The sequence below is a fragment of the Girardinichthys multiradiatus genome, chromosome 3, assembly GCF_021462225.1.
Source record: "Girardinichthys multiradiatus isolate DD_20200921_A chromosome 3, DD_fGirMul_XY1, whole genome shotgun sequence".
Taxonomy (NCBI): Eukaryota; Metazoa; Chordata; class Actinopteri; order Cyprinodontiformes; family Goodeidae; genus Girardinichthys; species Girardinichthys multiradiatus.
Genome location: NC_061796.1, coordinates 13321379 through 13329996, shown reverse-complemented (window position 1 = coordinate 13329996; position 8618 = coordinate 13321379). Strand labels below are relative to the sequence as shown.

Here is an 8618-nt window from a genome sequence, read left to right as displayed (position 1 = left end):
ACAGACACTCAGGACAAACAACAATTAACGCACAAACTTGTACATAAGGACAATTTAGGGAAACCAGTTAACCTTACAGCCATGTTTTTGGACTGTTGGAGGAAGCAGGAGTACCCAGGGAGAATTCACCGATGCTCAGGGAGAACATGCCATCTCTGCAGAAAGACCCTACCCAGGGTTGGATCATCAAATATTTATTGGCCAATAGTTATAATCCATATATAAAAGCTGTGCTTTAGGGGTATGAGGGGCATTACTTTTGAAACTGCTGTTAGAGTTAGTAAACTGTACTGATCAAATATGTTTTTGCCTCACACGGGGTCTGAAATGCAACTTTTTCAGGTCATATACAGGTCAGTCAGTGTTATGGAGCATCTGCAACCAGCAATGCTCTAAATACCTTCACTACTCATGGTGTTACAAACATTAATCTTGTCTTGGTTATTAGTTCTTTTGCTGCCGAGATCAACCTTTGTTGAGGTTTAACTAGAGGAGTACCCAAGTTCAGGCAAAAACAGAACAATGACACAGAGACAAGATGAAAAGTTAAATGATGTTTATTTACAGTGAATGCAAAGCGGTGCGTTCGTCCTGCAAAGGAATAGGAAGAAGTTAGCTGGTCATCCACAGGAGTAATGGTGTGTATAATGAGGAGATTGTCTCTTTCTTTCTTACAGGCTCTTGGGAGGGAGGTCAGCACGGAGGAGGAGGCATGGGAAATCCAGGAGGTAAGTGTTCCAAGTTTTGGTGTCCGTTTGTGTTCCAGGTCCGAGGGAGAGAGAGAGAGTGGCAGGACAGAGGATGGTTGGTTTCCAGGTGAGAGTTTCCAGGAGAGAAATCCAAATACACGAGTCCTTAAGCTCCAGCAAAAGACGAGTTCCACACTCCAATAAGTGTCCTTAGAAAACACAAAATCTCCAGGTTACTCAAGAAAGTCTCAAAGATAAATTATTGGCTGTCTCACTCAGTACCTGTGTCACTGAATAATCCGGCGAGGAATGGATCAATTCCAGGACCTTAAATGCCAGCTGCTCTCATCAGCAGAATCCAGGACAGGTGCGTAGATTGGAAAACTCCGCCCCTGCCACTCTGACTCTGGAAGGTAAGTGAACACGAACAGATCCACCAAACAGAACACAATCATAACAACCTTGTCCATCTGAACTCTCTGAAAAGCTGTGATAGTGCCAAATAATCTCCCACCTGGAAAATAAGATCTAATATTTGTCTCTCTTCCAGTTTTTTGTGAAAAGGGATACAAATAATTAGCATTATCAGACTGCATTTTCAGCTTGGCTTTGCCACTCAAAGTTCATGACCATTTTGACATTTAGAATCAAAGACTTTTCTAAAACAGAGTTGCTCAAATCCATCTCAAAATGCCAGAATATATAAGAACAATTATTACGAATGTGTATGCTGTGACCGAATAATGAGGAGACAAAGAGAGACAGGGCTTTCATTGGCCTCTCCAATTTGCTGACTAATGAGTGGATAATTGAGTGCAGTCGTCCCTGTGTCTCCCTGATTAGAGCCAGGCTGGGCTGCTGAAAGACAGAAAGACAGGAGTCAGGTCTTTCTTTCTCCCCGTTTTATCTTCCATCCTCTCCACCCTCTTCTGGACAGATACTTATCACAGCAGATACTAAATTCTACTCATATGCATTTTCCCATGCTGTCACATATTGGTACTGATTGCTAAAACAATATGTGGCTTTGCCAGACAATAGCGGCAGTATAATTGGCCCAGAGGACATTTGCAATGACATTAGCAGCACAGAGCACAGGGGAAAAGAAACAGTGTAGCAGACTTGTGATTAGGTTAAGAAAATTAAAGAGCAGCAAAAAAGATATATCTTGTTTCATCAGCAAACATCCTCCGAAACTGATGTGTCCCTAAAGGAGAAAGAATTAATCTAAAACACAAGTCTAAACTTTTAGAGGTCATTATAGTGTGCAACCAGCATAGATTTGCAATAACAAAGCTTTGTAAAGAAAATGAGAATGAACAGTATACAAACCAGGATAAGAAAAGGATTTAAGATGAAGAGATGTGAGAAAAAACTTTTTTTTTATATACAAAGAGTAAGAATTACTCAAGGAAAAATGAAGAAAAGAAAGGAAAACAAAGATTTTTGCATAACTGTTCAGGAGGGATTTACAAAATATATATTTTAATCTATTTTATATTATCAAAGTTTAAACTGATTTGTATGAAATGTTAATTATTTTCCATATGGTGTTAGCTTAAGGTGAACTTAAGGTAAACATCAAGTTCTTATTTAATTTTCAAAACAGGTGAATAACTGAGCTCATCACAGGCTAAGCGCTTCTGAAAATGCACTCAATACTTGGTTGGGTCTCCTTTTGCATAAATTATAGCATCAATGCAACACTGCATGGAGGCGATCAGCCTCTGGCAATTGCTTTGATAGGTGCCTTCAGCTCATCTGCATTGCTGGGTCTGGTGTCTCTCGCCTTCCTCTTGACAATCTTCCAGTAACACCATGGTCACTGAACCAGCTTTTGGCACCATTGGCAGTGTGGACAGGTGCCACGTCCTGCTGGAAAATGAAATCAGTAAAGCTTGTCAGCACAAGGAAGCATGAATTCAATTCAATTCAGTTTATTTATATAGCGCCAATTCACAACACATGTTGTCTCAAGGCACTTCACAAAAGTCAGGTACATACAGGGTTGGACGATGAAACTGAAACACCTGGTTTTAGATCACAATAATTTATTAGTATGGTGTAGGGCCTCCTTTTGCAGCCAATACAGCGTCAATTCGTCTTGGGAATGACATATACAAGTCCTGCACAGTGGTCAGAGGGATTTTAAGCCATTCTTCTTGCAGGATAGTGGCCAGGTCACTACGTGATACTGGTGGAGGAAAACGTTTCCTGACTTGCTCCTCCAAAACACCCCAAAGTGGCTCAATAATATTTAGATCTGGTGACTGTGCAGGCCATGGGAGATGTTCAACTTCACTTTCATGTTCATCAAACCAATCTTTCACCAGTCTTGTTGTGTGTATTGGCGCATTGTCATCCTGATACACGGCACCACCTTCAGGATACAATGTTTGAACCATTGGATGCACATGGTCCTCAAGAATGGTTCGGTAGTCCTTGGCAGTGATGCGCCCATCTAGCACAAGTATTGGGCCAAGGGAATGCCATGATATGGCAGCCCAAACTGTTGGGAATTATGATTATTGATTGATTAATCCTTATCAATAATTATAATTAAAAATCATAATTTGACAAAATTTATTTCTTAACCAAAATCCTCATTTATGAATCGAGACCAGAGATGTCTTCTGGTGTTGTAATTGTGGCTCAACGCCTTTGATAATTACAACCGTTAAATACTCAGTAATAATTAATAACTATTACCAGAGATGTCACTGTTTAATCGACCGTTTCTGCCGAAACGTGAGGAACTTTTAACCTTATCTTGACTGACGAATCACTCTTGCACAAAATAAACCTAGAAACGCTTTCTCTTTATCTATGTGAATATTTATTAAATCACAGCCTGATACAATCCGTTCTTCTGATTTAATAATCTTCACCTACTCAAACATGCAAAGTTCTACACAAAAGGTGTAAAATATCTAACTAAACAAAAATAAAGCAAAACAGCAGTGGGTGCGAATGGGATCAACCAGCAGTTATGGCAAAAATTATAATATAAAAAGGGGTGTGGTGGTGAGGGGCGGTGGGGGCAGCTCCACTGTAACTCAGTTATACTCAGTCATAAAACCTCCCCCAACTCTTGAGCAGACAAAGAGTTATAAAACTTTTGGCGGCAAGCTAGCAAGCAGTGAGGTTGAAGACAAAGAAAATGGGGAATTTCACTATAAGATTATTTTAACAGTCCAGTCTCACAGCGCACCCGTGCTTGCTCTCAGGTGTTCAATACCCCGCAAAACACACACAAAGCTGGGAGCGCAGCGGCTTCCAGACATCAACACAGCACATCAAAGTTTCAATAACAAGGTTACATGCACATATCATTCAGAACACATTAGATTTTAACTGCACTAAAAATCTCCTCTACCCTGCCTGGCTATTCCTAATAAAGAAATAAAAAGATTAAAATAAAGGATGGGTTTTAGTTGTTGAAGTTTCCTTCTGGGGCAGCGAGTGAGAGGGGAAAAGGGTGGTGAAGCGTTGCTGCGCGTCCGCAGTTAAACTCCAAGAAAGCGGTCAATCTTCATCCTTTGGCCTCCTTGGCGAAAAGGAAAAAAAAGGGATCTGACCATCAAAGTCGACTTAGGATGAAATACAGTTCTCCAGCTGAAGGCGTATGTTCAAACTGGGTGCCTCCATATATAGCGCCCTGTGACGTCAGAGTTGGGGCGTCCCGTCATATCAGTTGCAATGTCCTGGATACAAAATGGCCGAAAACGCCAGGAGGCCTGGTGGCGTCCCGCACCGTGCAAGTAGTCCAATATTCAGCAAACAAGTGGTCCAACAAAACCATCACTGATCCACCCCCATGCTTCACTCTGGGCATGCAACAGTCTGGGTGGTGCCCTTCTTTGGGGCTTCTCCACACCGTAACTCTCCCGGATGTGGGGAAAACAGTAAAGGTGGACTCATCAGAGAACAATACATGTTTCACATTGTCCATGGCCCAAGATTTGCACTCCTTGCACCATTGAAACCGACGTTTGGCATTGGCATGAGTGACCAAAGGTTTGGCTATAGCAGCCCGGCCGTGTATATTGACCCTGTGGAGCTCCCGACGGACAGTTCTGGTGGAAACAGGAGAGTTGAGGTGTACATTTAATTCTGCTGTCATTTGGGCAGCTGTGGTTTCATGTTTTTTGGATACAATGCAGGTTAGTACCCAAACATCCCTTTCAGACAGCTTCCTCTTGCATCCACAGTTAATCCTGTTGGATGTTTTTTGTCGTTCTTGGTGGTATGCTGACATTACCCTGGATACCGTGGGTCTTGATACATCACAAAGACTTGCTGTCTTGGTCACATATGCGCCAGCAAGACGTGCACCAACAATTTGTCCTCTTTTGAACTCTGGTATGTCACCCATAATGTTGTGTGCATTTCAATATTTTGAGCTGAATTGTGCTCTTACCCTGCTCTTACCATGCTCCTCCTGGATGAGCATGTAGCCACTGTGGACAGTCACTGGCATTGACTTTGCAGCAATCTCTCATACTGAGTATGCATGTAGCGACAGTGTAGAGGAAAAACTCCCTTTTAACAGAAAGAAACCTCCAGCAGAACCAGGCTCAGTGTGAGCGGCCATCTGCCACGACCGACTGGGAGTTTGAAAGAACAGAGCAGAGACAAACAAAGAATACAGAAGCACTGATCTAGGAATACTTTCTATGGGAAGGAAAAGTAAATTTTAGTGGATGTAGCTCCTTTAGTCGTTTCACACAGAAAGTAAACTTTGAGCCAGTTTTCAAGGATAGAGTCTGAAAGAGAGCACATAGAGTTAGTCACAGTAAAAGCTCAGTCAACTGTTATATCTAGGAGAGAGAAAGGGTTAAACACTGAAAGACAGGGCCATGTGGATCATCGGTAGAGGGTGAGCATTAAGTTGTTGCCAGCAGATGCTCGGACGATGTCCCTCTCCAGAAAGGTGTCACAGGCAGACACAGAGTCAGGCCAGGTGTAGCTTCTAGGAAGAGAAAAGAGAGAGAACATAAAGTTAAAAACTGAAATAACAGCAAATAATGCAAACTTGGAGAGTAGTGTGAGAATGTAAGAGAGTGAAAGTGGTCATTATGTCCTCCAGCAGCCTAAGCCTATAGCAGCATAACTACAGAGATGTTTTCAGTTTCAGTTTATTTTTATATTTATTTCAGCTGACTTCCCCTTGATTTGCAGCTTACTGACCCAGACTGAGAAACCATTTAGAGGCTCAGATAAACTTTTCAGGAGTTTTCAATAGTCTGATAAAGGCATGGCACCCTCTTTCCCAATATTCTAATTATTTGAGATACTGAATTTTGGGAGACACTGAATTGTGTAAATCATAATCATTAAAATTACAAGAAATAATAGCTTGAAATATTTGACTTAATGTGGAATTAATCTATGTAATATATGAGTTTTCCTTTCTAAAATGGTCGACAAACAACGTTGAATATTTTCACGATATTCACATTTTTTGAGATGGTGGTCTGACAGGCTATTGAACCATGAGGTAAACTGAAAGTACCTGAAAGCATTCTGTAGATACCAATGTAGGAACCCAGCAGGTACCCTGCACTGGATCCCTGATGCTTGCCATATAAACTGTTCTTATGCCCTCCAAGGATGGAAATATATACATATAGAAAATGCATACAGGAATGTATTGTGCAGGGTTCTGAACTAATGCAGGTAAAATGATGCAAAATACTTGCCTTTAATTAAAATGCGTACCCTTTGTCATAATGTTATCAGAGTGATGCTGAGTATGAATGAAGTACATGCTGCTTAACACCTTATGCTGAAGACATCATGCAACCAAATGTATGCAAAACACTGGCCTAAAAGTGACATCTTCCTAAAGATTGTTGGATTTATCTTTGGCAGCACTCATGGTTTCAACAACATGATAAATTATCAGTGGAATGGTAGTACTCGAACGGAGGGATGAGAAGGCAGTAGCAGTAAAAGCTGTAAAAGAGCCACCCGGTAACTACAGAAATGGATGGAGTGTGTGATGGCAAGTCACACATGGTAAGATCCACACCTCACCCAATACTTTGTTTCACTTTAGTTAACTTTGTAGTCACAACTTAAGATTTATTTTCCTCATCATTCAATATATTGTTTGTTTCTTTAATTAGCTTATTTTCCCATTAAACCTTACAATGTTTATATGGAGTGCACACATTTCAACACTGCAAGGTGAAAATTCTCTTATATTTATACTGGTTTGAGTTACCTGGGGGTTTGGCTTCTCCTTTCTGGTTGACAAAAGGCATGGCAAAGGGCTGAAGGACCTGAAGTACTTCTGACAGCTTCATTGAACTGAGGGCTGTTTGAAGTTAATTTTGTGTTAGTTTGTTATGTGGCAGACATTTTTTCTTCCCCTTGTGTGTCATATGGTTTAGCTAAACCAGTATTTAAGTTCCCTTATGTGTCAGTTCTGGAGGTCAGTTTGTGTTATGTTTGTTTAGTAATGATTCTTGACTCTAGTTTGTTGAGTTGACCTATTTTATTGGCCTGCCTGTACAAGTTTTGGATTTCTTAACCATTTTTCATATTTTTGAATTAAGCACCTGTCTTCTCTATGCTTTACAGCTTGGGCCCAGACAGAGAGTATCAAAAAGCTCAAACTGCTTCATGGCTAAGCAGGATATAAAGATATTCAAGTGAGATTCCAGTTTCTCTGGCCCATCCAGTTAAACAGAGACAAGCAGATCCCCTGATCAGTAAGAAGAGAAGGGTAGAAGTGAAAGGTTTAACATTTATCATCATGTTCTTGTCATCCAACAACCACATTTTCTCATGTGGTACCGTTCTGAAATGACAATGAGTCTCTTCTCCGTTCTGATGCATTCAATGAGATAGATAATTATTCTGCTGCTAAATAATTTGTAAAAAATAGTCTATGAGGCGGAATGTGTGAGAATGCAGACACTCATTTTCCATGTCATTAATTTCTAATATCCTAGGTTCTCCCCTATGGACAGCAGGATGAAGAAAATAAAGGGAGGCACTCTTGCTGGAACCGTGAACCGCAGCCTTAGTTTCGTGAAGTGAATGCCGCTCTATCCTCTCCGTCTGTGAGAAGGGCTACAGTGTCTTTCACACATTCCCCTCAGCGTTTGTCTCCTATGATCTGTGAAAATGGAGAAAAGTGGAAGCTCACACACATAAACAAACACGCACTGAAAACATTGATACCGCAGCGCCTGAAGCCTCAGTGAGGTTGCGAGTGAAGGTGTGGGTGTTCAGGAGTGTGTTTGTGGGACGGGTGCCAATCTTGGCACGGCCAGATGCCTGACTGAGGGCCTCCTGAGAGGGGACCAGGGGCACAACAAATTGGCAAACTACACTTCTCAGTCCCACCTGCGTGTGTTTTGTGTGCTCATGTGTCTGCGCAGAGAGCAGACTGATATTAAAGTGTGGAAACTGTATGTGTGTGTGTGTGTGCGCCCATTTCCATGGTGAAGGCTACGTTGTGTTTTTCTAGAACCTTCTGACTCAGAGTAGCATCAGCTGTGGATGCGATGAGGGAGATTGCTCCTTTCCCTTCTTCTTGTTTTGATCTATCTTTTTCCACCATGTTGTCTCTCCTCAGCTCACCTCTCTCTCTTAGCCTTCACCCCGTCAGACATCTTCTTGGCTTATTTTGAGCCCTTTCACACATTTATTTTTCATAAACAAATAATTTGCACATTTCAGCCAAAGCAGAAGCCTCTACCTCATAAACAAGTGGCACCTTGAAGAAAAATGTATTTATACTTCAATATCTGCACTTATGCAGCACAAAAAATCCTAAAGAAAGAAAAAAATCAAGAAGGTCTTTATTATCCAATACTTCAAGTATTCCTTAGTCTCTCTATGGCTGTATGGCTCTCTATGGCTGTCTTGTTTATGCCTACTGATGATGCAAATATTTTAAAGCAAGAATGAAAT

At 41.2% G+C, this 8618-nt stretch overlaps 2 long non-coding RNA genes across 2 annotated transcripts; one reads left to right on the top strand and one right to left on the bottom strand.

Moving 5' to 3' along the window:
* Window positions 1-539: 539 nt before the first annotated feature.
* LOC124864125 lies at window positions 540-1052 on the bottom strand. Its single transcript, XR_007037268.1, has 3 exons — window positions 972-1052; window positions 676-898; window positions 540-591 (listed from the first exon to the last, which is right to left on the bottom strand). It is a non-coding gene; the product is annotated as an uncharacterized LOC124864125 (long non-coding RNA).
* LOC124864124 lies at window positions 1018-7884 on the top strand. Its single transcript, XR_007037267.1, has 3 exons — window positions 1018-1102; window positions 6564-6710; window positions 7652-7884. It is a non-coding gene; the product is annotated as an uncharacterized LOC124864124 (long non-coding RNA).
* The last annotated feature ends 734 nt before the right edge of the window (window positions 7885-8618 follow it).